Genomic DNA, 16,965 nt, shown 5'->3' with positions numbered 1-16,965 from the left:
GAGTCTTAAGAGTCATCTCCTAAAGAAAATACAGTTAAAATTCAATGTAGTGAGGACTGAATCCACTGGGGAGAGAGTCTGAATGAGAAGAGAGGGGAAGGCCTCACTTTGCCCAGTACTCTGCTGAGCTGTGGAGTGTCTGAACTGTGTTCAGAGCCCTGCCCAGCCTGTTCACAGCTTGGATGAGCCGTTGGGCCAAGGATGATGTAAAGCTTCTTTCCAAGCATCTCAGTGTGCAAATAGTCCTGAACGTCTTGCGCCTCAGTCTAGAAATATTGCAGCAGTATTGAATAAGGAAATACTTAGGCTCAGCTTTTACTAGTTTAACTGCAATCTGAGTTTTGGTTGTACTGTGTCTGTTATAGCTTATTGCTTCCTGAAGCAGCCATTGGTTTTGACTGAATCTGTGACAGAAATCTAAAGCTGGGCACTCACAAATGAAATTTGTTCTTTCTTTACCAGGAAGTTCATGACTGAGGTGAAAGAAAAGTGCACATTTCCTAACTTCTAACTGTAACCATGAGAATCATGAAGCAAGTCTTAGATTAACTTAATTTGTTTGGTTTCTTGAGCTGTAACGAATGTTTATTTGTTGGTTTTTTTGTTTTTTTTCCCTCTTTTATTTTTAAAGGCTGGTAATTGAAGGGAAGAGGAGGCCAAAGATTGAAAACTATATTTCCAGAACTTCTTGAAGAGAACTGCTCAACATTGTAGAAGAGGACATGCTGCATCAGGACAACGGTTTACCGTTACTGTAACCTATTGTATTATTTTGTTAAATATGTCTTTAAGTATTTAAAAGATGTACACATATGTAATATACAAGAAAACAATGTAAAGTAGTATAATCTGGAGTCATTTGGCTTCAGACAACAGAGTGGGGACATTATCATTTGTGCTCATTATCATTGTACATTGTACATTGATCTCTGTGCCACAACTAAGCTTAATCTAGTTCTAAATTTCAGCATAAGTTGCTGCTGCTTAAATATTGTATAATTTACTTGTATAATTCTATGCAAATATTGCTTATATAATAGGATTTTTTTTTTAATTTTTTTTTTTTTTTTGTAAAGGTACGTGTCTGTTTAAAATATTTTAAATCGGTGTATCACAACCCTGTGGTAGTATGAAATGTTACTGTTTCAAACACGCTATGCGTGGTAATTTTTTAAAATAAGCAGATATGAAGAAAAGCACGTTAATCTTGGAGGCTTAAATAGGTTTAGCTATGTGAAGTTTTTGTTTTGCTGTATGTATTGATGTGTGCATCTGGAGCTGTGCAGGCCTGCATACGTACATTCCTGGTGTACTGTAGTTTCTCTTTTACTTTATGGTAACCTTCAGTGGGCTTATGAACCCACTGATGCTGATGTGAGTCTGTCTTTCCCTCTTAGCAGGCAGTAGTGAAAACTACATTGGTGTTTACTACCATATACCATAGACTGCCATCATCAAAGGCCCGGGATAAAATGGATGAGAAGATGGGGCCAGGGTTTGGGATTGTGGGATTGGGATCCCACTTTCCACACTATTAATGACTTGGTTTATGTAACTGTGGTCAAGTCATATAACTGCCCTGTGCTTCAGTTTCTGATTCTGTGAAATTAGTAGAATTATACTTACCTACCTCCCAGGAGAGTTATGAGGCTTAATTACTGTTCACAAAGTGCTTTGATGTTTTTGCGAAAGGTGTCAGGTAAGTGCAAACAACTATGACCATTACTTTGTCATTTCCAAAGGTGCTGGTAGTTATAGAAATTCCATGAATTTTATCTTGATGTTGATACTGTTAACTCTGAGCGGCATTAGAAGCTGAATAACGGAGTTGTAAGATGGGTGGCCACAGCTCAGCTTTGTCCTTATCAAAGCAGTATCTTCTGTTGCTTTATTTTCATGGCAGGGAGGAAGTTAATAGTAAGTGATAAAAATCAAATGGAAAGATAAAAAAGTATGTAAAAATCTTCTGTTTTCATTTATTAAGTATAAATGGCTTTCTATTGGGTCCAGGGCTGTAATTAATGACACACAAAGCCTGGGTTGTTCTTTTCTCTGTTGTTTGTATTTTCCCATGCTGCATTGGCACTTTTTAATTAAAACAGCTTAATGGGGATCTCTTTGCAAAACTAATTTAGCTTTTTGTATTATTATTTTTTAACTAAAGATGGATTGCTGCAGGTGAAGGGTCTGATAAAAAACAACACACTACAATATGTGTTCTGGTTGGAAAGAAACTCTAAGAATGGAGAACCTTAATTTAAAATATGAGAAGGAAAGTTTTCATTTTCTGTCAACCACCTTCTCCATCTGTTTTTCTGCCCTTCCACAAGCTGATTTTTAAAGCAAGTAGAAATGCAAATGTATTTTCAGAGCCAAATAAACATGGCCAGCATTCAGTTTCTGAACGCAGTACTGGTGAGGCTTTTCTGCAAGCGTGGTGCCTGAATGGCATCGGTTGATTCTTGGATGGGAAAGGGTATTTCTCTGGTGACTTCAGGGAGTCTTACCTTTGCCCACAGACCTTCCTAGCGCAGCAAATGGGGATAACTAGAATGCACAAGTTTCCATGCCTTTTTGCTCACTTGAAAACACTTTGATATGAGGCACTTGTTTACAGATCTCCAATGTGAACGCTCAAAGAGCAGGTGAGAGCCTGGTATTGTTCCCATGATACATAAGCTACTGTTTCAGTGTACACTAAGGGTTAATGTCGCAACTGCCTACTGGTCCAGTTCACTGTCTAGCCTGAAAAACCTTAGTGACAAAAAGATGAGGGGCCCCAATTTAGCACTAGCAGCATAGTGACCTCAGATCATAAAAACTCTGCAACAAAACTGTATGATACTAATTGGAAGCTACCTTCAACTGCCAAGTGTGTGTGTGCTCCCATGTCAGCAGTCAGCAGGGCTCCCACTGACACCACTGCTGCCCGGCCACAGGGCTCAGGCCTTTCTCCCTCCTCCTCCTTGGGGCAGTAGTGGCCAGGAATGGGCCAGGAGAGTGCAGCATCTCCACCTGCTCTGGCCTTTTCCTCCTCCCACACACCTGTGCCTGAACAGCCGCCTGCTGCCCCTGTGCAGTGTGTGCCTTCTTTCCAACATCAGTCACATTGGCCAAGGTTGAACTCAGTGGCTGGCAACGCTTATTTGAGTTTTGTTTTTTAACTTTTTAAAATTGTGGGTGATATTTATATTTTTGTATCATAAGAATGTTTTCTTACAGTATTTGTCATGCCAGTTTATAACAAATGAAATGCAGGGATTTTATTTCTATTGGAAACACTATTACAGCTATGTTTTTACTTTTTAATGGATTTTTATTTGTATAGAGTGCTTACTAATGTTAAATAGGAAAGAGTATATAACATTTACATTAAGAACACTTTGTAGCTTTTAGCGTAAGGAGTTAAAAGGAAAAAATATTCAAACTGGGTCTCATTGCCTGCCTGTTTTGGTAGGAGTGGGTTTGTGTCATTTCAGTTACAAAGATAAAATTATACCATATAATTTATTTATATGAAAATTTATTTTTGTAGTGTACATAGTAGTCATCAAGTCTTTTGACAAAAGTATATTTTTAAAGAGTTATATGTAATGATGATACCAATATGTTTTGGAACACTGCTGAGATGTGATTACGGTGCACACTTTTTCTTGTAAACCCCCTAGCAGAAAAGAAAGTGTTTTAACAGTGTAAAGAGAGAGTGTGAATATTCATTCGATTCTGAACTGTGTTTTAGTTACCATTTGTGATCTAGTGTGGTTCTCATTTTAAACTTTGAATGGAAAGTGTACAAACTCTCTAAATATTAATGTTCAAACACTGATAGAAATTCTAACATGAATAAAAACTATTGTAACTTACTGGTCATGGACGTGGTTGTTTTATAGAATACTTTTTTATAGAGTAGTCAACTGTGCAGATGCAGTCATGCAATTACGCTGATTTGAAGCATGGATTTGGGATGTTTTAGTATTCAGGATTTTTAGGAGACCCATATTTGGCCCATTTTGGAGCCAGAGCTAATTCAAAAATTGTGTATAAAATTGTGCTTATCTGTTGATTCTGTTGCTCGGTGTGAGGATGATGTGGTTAGGACTGGATTATGCATTTCATTTTCATTCTGAGGATTATATTTTACATAAACATTCAACACAAGTAAAGCAGACTATGTACGTATGTATTTTGGGGGGTTGAAATATGAGGAAGTTTCTTGGCTTTTCTGTTCTCTGATTTGTTTCTTAAAATATATTAGAGAAATAAGCTGCTTTTCCCACCTTTATGGAACATCAACAACATTACCATTCTAAAAACTGCAGCACTTTTTATGAATGGAGATTTAAGGAGTATGCAAGCATGTGCAAGCCAGAATATGTTCCCTGTGTCCCGTCAAGCCATGCATTTCTGTCTGAAGTCACTTGTTCCATAATCCCATTTGTGGATTGTCATGTGCAAGCACAATTAGCCATGCATCCCAGAGCACCACAGAGACAGCGGTCCTCTGCTTTGTCCTGTAACCCCTATGTGCATTAATCACAAGTCTTCTACATTTCACATAAACAAAAGCCCAAGTGTGTCTAGTGGTAATTTAGAATTCAGCCTCCTAATGACCAGATGAAGTACAAACACAACTTTTTACATTTTCTAGAAGTTCCACCAGAAAACAGAAATACAGCTAACAAACGCACCTTTTTTCTACTCAAAATACTCACTGACAGATGCTTAGGACTGGACAGACTAACTCATAGTTAGATTTGGCCTTAGTGGATCATAGGTCATAAGAACAGAGTCCACTGAAATCTCTCTTGCATGAGCTGAAATTGCTGGGTTTGCCCTTTGTGTCCTAGCCACGCGGAGGAGCTGCTCCACTCACTGACTGGAGACTGTAGGAGTAAGTCAGTATATTGTTCCATCCAGAATGCAGGATTTTTCTTCCAGAATTCTATGTCACATCAATGATTTACCTTATGCTAGTAGTTATGTTTAGATTTCTTTAAGATGTCATTTCTTGATGTTGGTCTTATTAACCTCAGGAGGGACTTTAATCAGATTTTTGTCAGAGATTGGCTGTATTTATTCAGACCTTAAGTAAAAAGTGCCTAAATTTTTGTTTGCATAATGCATGTATTTAACAGCTTCAGGAATGCTGCATGCTGCTGAACTGCAGCAACACTGATGTATGAACAGGTGTTTCATTCTTGTTAACTTTCACTCCCCAAAAGCATCTGAGATACTGACTGCTTATATCTGAGAACAAATTGTAATTACTTTTAATGGCTGCTGCAGGTAATGAGAACTACTACTTCCCTGCTCCATTTAATCATTCTTGTCCTTGTTGCTGTGGACATGTTGGACCTTACTTCTAGAACAGGATGCATGCCACAAAACTGCATTACCCAGCCCAGCAGCTTAAAAAACACTTGCCCAGATTAACTTTGCAGGTAATTAAGTACAACAATGGAGCAGTGCTGCTGCTTTGACAAAATCATTTAACATAAACACTGGGGTTGGTACTGCAGGAGCCATTTTGACCCCATGGATACTGCAGAAGTGGAGTTAATCTCTGCCTCAGTTTTCTGGTTGTGGCATTATCTACAATGTCATCTAGGCTACCTATTACACTACATCAACCTTTCTGAGGAATGTTTCTGCCCACCCTGTAACTGTGTGGACAACTCACTTGTGTTAGTGCTGCCACAGTACCTTCTGGCCACTGAAGTAGGGTAAGGCTGCCATAAAGATTGTTGTATCTGCCTTGGATTGGTTAGTGTTCTGTAACTCGGTTCACCTCAAAAACAGCAAATGTATTAGCGTACAGTTCAGTTCATCTTGCTAATTCACACATCCTCCCAGGCCCTTCTCTGGACTTAACCCACCAGTTCAAAGTTACAGGGTTTTTGAGCAGTGAGTTTGAGTAAGAACCTCGCATTGGCATGGTTGGGAGACATGTTTTGCATCTTGAGGCACAAAGCCCCTGGCTCTCGTGTCCAGCCTTTCTGTCCCTTGAGCTCAGCCTGTCACAGTGGAGTGACTGTGCAGGTTTACCTGTGGAACCAGTGAGCTGTGGATCTTGCTGAGAAGCAAGGCCAAAGCCAGGCCTGGGAGAAGAGGAGACTTAGGAGCTGGAGGCTGGAAGCAGCTTCCCAAGCAGGGGAGGTTTCTGCCTTGGCTGGAAAAGAGAAGTCTGTGAGGCAAGGCCCAGGGTTTGCACATGGGTGAGTTTGGTGGGTTTCCCCATTAGTTGAGGGGCAAATTGCCTCTGAGGTGTTTGAAAAAATGATTTATAGCAGAAGGGAGGAATTGTGAATGCTTTGAAGGATAGAGAGCTTCACTCTGATTCAGAAGATCCAGCACTTAAAACCAGTGCATTTAAATCCTGAGTAAGACCAATCTTTCCTGTTCCAAGATGTCAGTTTTTGGCAGCCCTAGGTGTCCTGTTGGGGATAGGCACATAGTAAGCAACATCTGTCTGGCCTTCTGGAGGGAAAGGAATTAAACAAGAATGGTTTGATAGCTAAAAAATACTCATAGGAGAGTATTATTATGCTTCTTTTTTTCCATTTCTGTTACCCTGAATCATGGAGATGATTCTTTTTCCCCTTCCTCATGATGTATGTTGCGCCCTGCACAGAAGATGAGGAGTTGCAGCCCTTGGGCCTGCCTTTAATTGGGGACCCTCCTTCAGCAAGAACATCACTTCCCAGGCGGCAATGGAGATGGAATGGTTTAAAACTAGTGATTTTCAGATTAAAATACCGATTTATCCTTATCTAGTTATGAAACATGTAACTCACCTCTAAGTATAGTTTACTTCCAAGAGCTAGATGGATTGTTTCATCTCATTAAATGAGAAAGCAGATGCTTTTTTAGCTGTTAAAACTAATAAAGATCAGATACTTTATTTCCTGTAAAAAGGAAGGTCACAATTTCACTCTACCTAAATAGCAATTATTTGCCATAATTTGGGCAAACCATCTTTCACTTTGATGTTTCCCTATCAGACAACCCTATTAGACAGGCTATGTATTTTAACTTCAGGATATTTACTTTGATAGCCGATTCAATATGCTTTTGAACTATTTTGCAAGTTTTTAGAAGATAGAAGGTTCATCTTTAAGCAGTTAAAGGGGCTAAGTGGGAATGTTACTGTGGTATCACAGAACTCTGCAATCTGTAGAGTAACAGTTCAGTTTTATCATAATTTGCAAAAAATTTGACAGCAAAATTCTTGTGTAGTTAAATTAATGGAATAAAAATGCTTATGCACGATATTAGCTCTGTGAACACCATGCAGAAACTGTTTCATTCAGTCAGGCTTACACTGAACTGAGCGAGGAAGTGAAACTGTAAGTCAAGAGGAGTTATTTTGAACCCTCAGTAAGGTCTGACTATTATGTCAGACCTGATTATTATTATATATGTCAAACTGATTATTAAGCATATAATCTGTGAAAATATTAACAAATACCTGAGCTGCAGTGACCAGCTGTCCTGTTTAATTTGCTTAACATTTCTCTATTCAGTCAAACATTTTGCTCTGCATCTCTTTGCTGCTGTCAGGCATTTCAGCATAATTTTAGGGAATAGTGTATGTATGGATGCAGGAAGTGCTTTGAAGCACACAGTCTGTAACAGATTTAATCTCATAAATATGTTCCCCAATTAATTAGATAATGCATGGATTTGCATCAATTTCAGCAGGATATTCTCTAACGCAATAGTGCTCCCAAGTATCACTGCAGTCCACTGGATCAGTAGCCCATGAATTAATGAGGATTTACACATTAGCTTGTTATGGTTCCTTGGGAACTATTAAGAACTTTTTAACATTTTGTCATTGAAATGAGCATACTGGAGCATCACAGAAATTCCTGCCAAATCTGATGGGAATAGGCCATGAGCAGCAAGGGCATTTTAAGAGCCTGGAGCAAGAACTGCTTTTAAACTGTCTTCAGTGGGATTATTCATAGGTAAATCTGCATCGCTATCAATCTTCCCTGGCTTGGCTGCAGGGTGTGCATTGAAAAGTGTGATCCTGCTGATGCTGTCCACACCATTTAACGCACAATATGTGACTTGGGCAGGGTAAATCACCCCTGTGGAGATCTCCATCTGTTGTCACTGACTGTAAAAAGTGTGTCTGGACTTCGGACTGCAGATGCTCCAAATTACATTTGGTCTACATTCCAAAATTGTGGGTGAGAATCAAACCGGGGCAGATTTTAACTCCACTGAGCTGCAAATCATACTTTTGTCACTGTTACCAGGGGACATTTCAAACAGATTTACACACATGGGAAGACTTTTTGAGCTGGAATGGAAACAAAACTGTACAGAGGAGAGAAGTTTGTTTGTGGAAGTGCCTTTTCTCTCTGTCACCTCAGATTTGCAGAGGATCTGTGCAAAAACATGCTCCTGAAACTTAGTTCTAGGTTTTGAGCTCACTACCGTTACATCCACCTATCTGTCTCTCTTGTGATACTTTAAAATTGTATTCTTTACAATTCTATGGCCATTCTTTATTGAATTATAACCTTTTTATGTTCCTTCTGCTTAAAACTTATAACAAGCGAACTGCTGTATACCTCCATGCAATAGCCCAGACTGTACCTTTTTTACCTCTGTGGATATCAGCAGGGCTCTTTATTTTTTCATGTTCATAGGACTTCAGTACATCTATTACACTATTCTTCCTCTCCCTTCCCCTCCCCTTTCACGTTCCCCACCTTGTATGTCCTGGTAGAGCTGACCCTGAGCAAGGCTTATCATGAGCTGGCAAATGCAACACTAATTGGTGACATCTGTGGCCTGAATGTTGGAAGAGGGTTTCTCTAAAAAGCCAATATAAAAAGCTGGTGTGGAAGTTCAAGATCTCTTGTGAGCCTGTAAGGTAGTACAAACTGAAGATGTGGGGAATCTCAAAAATATCACTCTGCAAACCTTCTCAGGGAAGAGAGTTCTTTGAGAAATGGTTATCTGAATTTCTTCTGCTTTGTCTTGTTTCTTTAATTTGCATGTACATTTAAAAAAGCATTGTATGGTTCCAGTTTTCTGTGAGTCTTAGGAAGAGCTTTATGTACACACATATTCTTGTTTTTACTTGCTTGTCTTTGCAGATGCAGAGAGTGGATGCTGAGAAAGAGAGTAGCAAAGTGTTGTGAGCCATACAGCAGAAAGCGAAGGAAAAGAGCAAAAAAAAAGTGAAAAAAAGAGAAAAATATACCTGAGTGCATGTGGGAAGCCTCACAAAAGTTTCTTTAAGAGGTGCATTTGAAGTTTGTATGAAATGACAAGGGGTGCTGTTCTGCTGGACAAGGGAGTCTTAGCTGTGCCTGGATGCTGAGCATAAGAGTCTAGTGTTCCTGCTCACAGGGGAGGTGATAACTTGCTTTGGGGGATACTTTTTATAATGTTGATGCTGGCTTTTTGAATGTTTTTCTATGCAATGTGTGTGTGTCTGTGTGTGTGTGTGTATGATGGGAAACACACAAGTGTGTAGAGAGAACCGTGGTTTCAGAATGTGGAATTTGCTACTGGCAAGTTATTCTAGCATGGAGGCCAAGAAAAATACCAGGTAGGCTCATATTTTTGCATGTGCATTTTTGTTCTGAAATGTTATAAAAGTCTTCAAAAATGCAGGAAGTTGCACCTGGGAATTTTCTTGGGGCTGATGATTCTCCTGATGGACATCTCTTAATATTCAGTTTCTGCTTCAGCTGTGGTTCTTTAGCAAACTCCTAAAGGGATGCCTAGATGAAGAGGCTCCAGATGACTCTCCTAGACTGGGGCCCAGCTTCACTAACTCTCCCTAGAAGTTTTCTTCTCTCCCATCCTACTGACTATGTGAGTCTGCAGACCTCCTTCCCATACTCCTTTTAAATCATCTCTTCAGGGTACAAGTAGGACTAAGCAGAACAGTAGCACTGACTTACTGCAAATAGTCCTGTTAGCTTACTTGTGTATGTGTAATAGAAGAAAAAGGTTTTCAACTGAAGACTCTCCACTGCAACACATAAAATCATTTTCTCTACTCTCAGTAATTTTCTCTTTAAGGTCTTCTTTGCACAGATTCTGGTACAAATGCTTAGTTGTTTCCCACTGAAATACAGTGTAAGATCAGCAGTGAGTTGTGTGGCCCAGCAGGCACATTTCTCCTTTTCCAAGGAATACACATCTCCTTAACAGCCATCATACCATTCCCCCTGTGGTGTCAAACAGGATAAGGAGATGAAAAAACAGAGGCTTTGGAAAATGTAGTGAAGAAGCATTGCTGTAGGGATATATTGTAAGCTGTCATTTAGAGGACAGCAGCTGCACAGGCTATTCCAGGGGAATGTGTGGTACGTGTGGTTTGGTGAGGTTTTCCACTCCTTGTCCCTCTGGTAAAAAAGAACGGAATGAGTCTAGGTATTTGCTCATTTAAGCAGTTTGTTATCATAGCAATAGAGAATGACAGCACTCTAGAGAGTATGAAATTGAAAACTGCATGTTCTTTGCAAGCTACTGAAAGAAGAGACTGCCTCTATTAAACGTACAGCTTTGTATGCTGCTGTTTGTAACAATCTATGCACATTATAGGTGTCTAATGACAAAGCATCTCTGTTAGATTCTCTGAAATATTTTTAAGGCACATGAGGTGAAATACTGATGGTAGATCTGAGGATGACTCTGGGAATACATAGAACTATATTTAGAATTCTGTCAGAGAGGATGTTGATGAATGCTGAGGTGCTCCAAGATGTGTATAACACCTTCTGGAATTCACCATTATGCTAGGTATATATTCAAACTATTATTTTGGGCTTAGAATAGTAGAATCATGGGATCAGTGAGCTTTAAAAAGACCTCCAAGATGATCTAGTCCAACCATCCAACTACACCAATATTTGGATGAGGTGCTCAGGGACATGATTTAGTGGAGGGTTGTTAGAGTTAGGGTGGTATGCTTAGGTCGTGGTTGGACTCGATAATTTTTGAGGTCTTTTCCAACATGAGCATTTCTATGATTCTATGGTTCTATGATTTCCCCAGTAAGCCATGTGCCTTAGTACAACATCTAAACAGTTCTTGAATACTTCCATGGACAGTGACTCAACTGTCTGCCCAGGCAGCCCATTCCAGTGCCTGACCACTCTTCTGGAGAAGAAATTTCTCCTAACATACAACCTGAATCTCCTCTGGCACAACTTGAGGCCATAATGTAAGAGAAGAAGCTGCCCCCACCTTGCCAGAACTTCCTTACTGGCAGCTGTAGAAAGTCTCTCCTCAGTCTCCTCTGCACCAGGCTGAATGGTCCCAGTTCCCTCAGCTGGTTCCCTAATACTCGTGCTCCAGATCCCTCACCATATTCATTACCTTTCTCTGTTCACATTCCAGGGCCTCAGTATTTTTCATGTAGTGAAACACAGTACTCAGGCTGTGGCCTCAGCAGGCCTGACTACAGAGGGACAATCACCTTCCTACTCCTGCTAGCAGCGCTATTTCTGATACAAGCCCAGATGCCATTGGCCTACTTGGAGTAGTGCTACTTGGGCACTCTGCTGGATTATGTTTAGCCAAGCACTGACTAGTACCCCCAGGTCCATTTCCTCTACATAGACTTCCAGCCATTCTGCTCCAGTCTTGCAGGGTTGCCTGGAGTTGTTGAGCCAAACTTCATCCCAATAGCTTCTGCCCAATGAGCCAGCCTGTCCAGATCTCTCTGTAGGGCCTTTCTACCTTCAAGCAGATCAACACTTCCTCCCAACTTGGTTTCATCTGTAAACTTAGGGAGGGAGCACTCAATCCCCCTTTCCAGATTATCAGTAAAGATATTGAACAGGACAGGCTCCCAAACTGACTGACTCCTGACCGGTCACCCCAGGTAGGTAGGTAACCCCATTCACCACCACCCTTTAGGCCTGTCCTCCTGCCTGTTCTTTACCCAACAAAGAGTGTATCTCACCAAGCCTTGAGCTGCCAGCTTCTCCAGGAGAATACTGTGAGAAACAGCACTGAATGGTTTGCTGAACTCTAGGTAGACTCTGTGAACATCCTCTTCCTCATCCACCAGGCAGGTCACTCAATCATAGAAGGAGATCAGGTTGGTCAAGCAGGACCTGCCTTTCATGAACCCATGCTGGCTGGGCCTGATCCCCTGGTTGTCCCACACATGCCATGTGATTGCACTCAAAATGATCTGCTTCATTTCCTTTCTTGGCACCAAGGTCAGGCTGACAGGCTTAGTTCCCCATATCCTTCTTACGATTCTTCTTGTAGAAGGGAGTCACGCTGGCAAGCTTCCAGTCTTCTGAGACCTCTCCTGTTGACAGATGGTAAAAAGCAGCTCAGCAATCATATCAGCATCCTCAGGTGGATTCAATCTGGCCCCTTGAACTTGTGACAGTCCAGGTGGAGCAGTAGGTCTCTAACATCATCAGTAGTTCTGTAATTACAGTATAGCATAGCAACTCAGGCACAGATAATCCTTTATGAAACCTAATCACATTGCTGCATACCCATCAATCATTTATATTCCTTTGGAATCAGAATTATGAAAAGAACCTAGTGGATGCTGCTATCTAGAGTCTGTGACTTTAATATTTCTTTTATCAAAATACAGAAATTAGTGTTAACTTCTGTCTTTCAGCATTTTGCTTTGGATCTCCATATTGTTCATATATGCTCTCCTATGTTTTTCACTCAGATTTTTATTTGCAGTTGCTCCAATTTTTGTCTTTCTTCCATGCTAAGACTCTACCTGAGTCTGGCCCTCTTAATGGCTGTCAGGAGACATAGAAAGAAAAAATGCTAATGTGCAGGGACACAAGAAGGCTTCCTTTTATTTTGATGCAACTTAATCAGCTTAGGAAAAGAAATATCACTTTCTATCCAAATGAGTGTCATCTCTGTCCTCACGAGGAATGGTCTCTGAATAAATTCTGGTTAATATTAAGTGTTAGTGTTTCGAATATCCAAGTAAAAACAAAAAATATTCAAAGTTTTTTTTTATTTCTTTTTTTATTTTTTTTCTCTTTTTTCTTCTCCCTCCCCCTCCCCCTGCAAGTATTTGCAGAAGGATGAGCTGCAGTGTAAAACCTAGAGGCATTTACATCTTTTTCCATTATCCATCTCAAATGTCTGGTGCAGATTTCAGGGTTGAAGCTATCCATTTGGTGAGAAATTTTTGTTCAGAGCAATGTGCAACATGTTGGACAATCAGATAGTGCTAAACTTGGGTATATATCTGGGGTGCTACACAGCATTTTGGAATGGTGGTTTTATTATTAATTGTCTGGTTGAGAGACTTAAACCATTTGGTGCTTGGACAAATTGGAATCCTTTAAGTAAATAGTTTAGTCTTGGCATCCTTTCACTCTAACTGCTGCAACTTATCCAGTTAATGTCGGAGGGGTGGATGTTTCATCTCGAAAGCACATTTAGAAGGACAAAATTTGATTTTATATACACTGTCTCTTACTCTAAAAGCACAGATTTCCAAACAGTGTACAAAAGTCCATAATTCATGCCCAGGCACAAGCAACATTTGCAACTATTTCAGACTAAACTGGGAAAGTACCTTTTTTTTTTTTTTTTTTTTCCTTCTTCCTGCAGAAACCTGAATTTCTTAAAGTGTCTAGAATTCAGGCTGGGGCTCTGACTTCAGGAGTTGCATTTGGCTTCTGCTATCAGATGTTGGGGGCAGAATGGGAAAATTCACACTGCGAATGGATAGTACTGTCACAGCAGACAATCATGCTATCATGCTTAATAATTTATTACAATCAAAAACACTTAAGCTTCAATTTTGCAAATGTTTATTAAGTGCTTAACTCCCAGGGGACTCTTGAGTCTGTAAAATTGAGCAGATGTGTAACTGTTTGCAGTATTTGTACCTGAGGACTTGCTCTGAATCCTACCAAGCTCAATGGAGGATATGTTTGGAACTTTTGGAAACCTTCAAATAACACACACATACATTGTTGAGATGTTGAAGAGTTATTGAGACAAAAACAGAAGAAACTTCTTTGTCTAATCTTAAAATAGGATGGAATGGTGGTAGAAGTGTGTATGTGTGTATGAAAACAAAGCAAACATTTGCAAGAGTTTCAGCAGAAAAATAATAAGATTCTGTAGTGCCACAGGACTTTGACAAAATTGCTGGAACCATCTTTTGCTCTGCATCTTTGAGGTCCCTATGAAAATGTTGTAACATTGTTTGCCCGGCAGGATGACTAGCCTTAGGAACTATGCTATTTACTGACAGTGATTCCAGCAGCAGCTAGGAGGGATATGTTTCATCTTACTGAAAGTGGTTAAGATGAAGCCTGCTCAGGAAGCTAAATTTTTGTGAAAGAAAACTCCTTCATTTAACAAAAACAGAATTGGTTTTGTTTACTACTCAAAAGCTTCAGGTTAAGTTATCCTGTTTGTAGTATGAAAATCAGTAGTGAGATAAAAGATTTTAATATCACACATTTGGCAATGAAAGAAGTTTTAGCTGTATGTGTACCAAGGCTTCCTGTGTACAAACACATAAAACCGTGAAAAATATGATTTGTTTCTTTTTTTTTTTTTTTTTCTATTGAACTTCCCTCCTCCTGTTCCATAACAGCAAAAACATTTCAGTAGCAACGTTTTTACTGTGTAGGGGTTTCTTGTTTGTTTTTTAAATCAGAATATTGCAAACATATAAAGCTATGTATGCATGGCTATCTTGAAAGATAACTGATTTGTTTGAAATATAAGACCTAAAAATTATTTAGTAGTTTGTAGAACTTAAATCAATTCCCATTTCATTCAAAACTGAGCAGTTCCCATCTCTTCTTATGAGCAGGAATACTTCCAATGAGTGAATTTTTTTTTTTTTTTGCTGAAGCACATCATTTCCAAATGTATTTTCTTGTATTTTCTTATTACACTGTCTTCCCAGAATATGTTTAAAATGGAATTATTTATTATTTATAGGCTCTTGCTTAATCCTATAAAATCCTGTCTCTGTTAAATTTTCATTTTGGCTAGTTAGCCAGCTGGTATTCTGAATGATCATGTTGTTGTGCAAACATACCAGATAATGAGGAGAAGATGGAGTATGTACTTCTTGGCAAATATATGCACATTGCAAGGATTTTGTTTGTTTGCTTGGGAGGTAAAAAACATCCTATGTCTGCTAGGAGATCTGAAATGATAGTCAGAAACTGACCTGAAAAGTCAGAGTGCTTTGCTTCCAATTTTTATAATTAGTATAATTAAAACTGTATGAAGACTGGAATGCTGAGAGGTGACTCAAGTAATTGGCTGGTTAATGTTAAGAAGGTGTAAATTCTCCAGAAAACCCATATGCATACCAACTGAAAATGCAACCCTTGAAATAAATCCATCTGCCTACATTTGTTTTAACAGTAATACTGACCTTGGAGCAAGGTATTTCCGAAAGATTTTTAATGACCAGCTGGAATTAATAGCCTTTGGCTGTACCTAAGGCTTTAAACTCTGCCCAGTCAGTCATTAATTCTTAGGAAATGCTCTGTTCCTTGATTGTTACTGCTTAACTGCATGACAACTTGGACTGTAAATAACTGTTAGCTGAGAAAATATAATTATTGTTAAATGCACATAGTACCCTCCTTCAGAAAAGATTCCAAAGTATTTACTAACTGAAGGTCCTGAAAAAAAGTATGCTAAGAAGATTATTGTTGCTGAGAAAACAGCCTTTTTAGTATCAGAAAGGACTAAGAAGATTCTAAGTAAGTGTCTGAGAAATTAGGCATCTTGAGGGTTGTCTTGATTGCCAGCTATGTGTTTCTAGCTGTAGGCTAAGGAAGCATTACTTTCTTCTACCTCTGTATTTTGGTCAGGAAGATATGAACATAGACATTTACCTATCTTCTGGGAAAACATGTCAAAAGTGTACAAATATCTGCCGTCACAGCTTTAACATGCAGAAAAAATACGCAGTTAAGCCTATCATATAGGTACAATATCTAATGCAGCACAGCCTTATCTCCAGTGTCTCCATACTGCAGGGGATTTAGGAGGGGAACAAGACATTACTGAAAGAGCTGAGCTGGGTGAAGTAAATCTATTTTCTGCCATGTCACCAAGAATATCTGCAGAGGTATTTGTAGCCAGAAGGATGAAGGTACAGACTCAATGAAATACAAAGCATAGAGTGCCAGATTGTTTGGCTTGTTCAACACCAACAATACGGTCAAAGATTTGGACCAACGCTTTCCACTCAACCACAAGTATTAGTGAGGTGCTGAGAAAGTTAGTTCTGATGTTGGAAAACTAGATAAGTTTGTGTTGAATAGCATGTCTATCAGCTGCAATGTCTCTTGCTGGAATAGTAAGAACAGGACCAAGGACTTCACCAAACCACCAGCCAAGGCTGTGCAGGAGGCTGTGCTTAGGTGTGCAGCTTCATTGTGCAGAAATACAGAGATGGAGCTCAAATGATTAATAGGCCAGCCTCTTTCTTATTTGTGAATGAGAGAAGCTTGACTCTACAGACCTATAGCAATCCTAAACTTGATAAATGACTTCTGACACATGTAGGCTGAATTTTATCATGTGGATATAAAGAGAAACCAATGATAAGCATAAAGCTGTATTAGATTTCAGTTACACAAAACCTCAAATCCAAATGACAGATAAAACTGTGTTGTATAGGGAAGATACCCTTTTAATTATATCATTATTTGGCCTAGAAAGACATTTCTAGATCTAATACATTGTATAGTCATAATAAATAATAATATAATGATTGTAATCATACAATATATCAAAAACATAATACATATAATGCGTAACAATTTATATCTCTTAACAAGAACTAGTTGATTCTTCAACAATTTTAAGTTATGAGTTGCTAATGCTGGCAAAATGAAAAAACATTTTTTTTTTTTTCCTTTTTTTCAGTGGCTGCAGACTTCCTTAAGAGAACAAACTTCTCATATGTTCTCCTTGCTGTTTCTCACCTAAGAT

At 39.2% G+C, this 16,965-nt stretch overlaps 1 protein-coding gene across 2 annotated transcripts in view; it reads left to right on the top strand.

The window, feature by feature from the left end:
• The window catches only part of PTCH1 (patched 1), a 66,443-nt gene extending 62,580 nt beyond the window's left edge, over window positions 1–3,863 (top strand). The window contains exon 24 of one of the 2 annotated variants that reach the window (XM_015849306.2): window positions 632–3,863. The gene's annotated coding sequence lies outside the window, so the exon portion shown is untranslated. The remainder of the gene's footprint in view (window positions 1–631) is intronic. The other variant, XM_015849307.2, reaches the window with a different exon arrangement.
• The last annotated feature ends 13,102 nt before the right edge of the window (window positions 3,864–16,965 follow it).

The sequence above is a fragment of the Coturnix japonica genome, chromosome Z (assembly GCF_001577835.2).
Source record: "Coturnix japonica isolate 7356 chromosome Z, Coturnix japonica 2.1, whole genome shotgun sequence".
In the NCBI taxonomy this organism is placed as follows: domain Eukaryota; kingdom Metazoa; phylum Chordata; class Aves; order Galliformes; family Phasianidae; genus Coturnix; species Coturnix japonica.
Note: the sequence above shows the minus strand (reverse complement) of the source record. Positions and strands in the feature narration are given on the sequence as shown.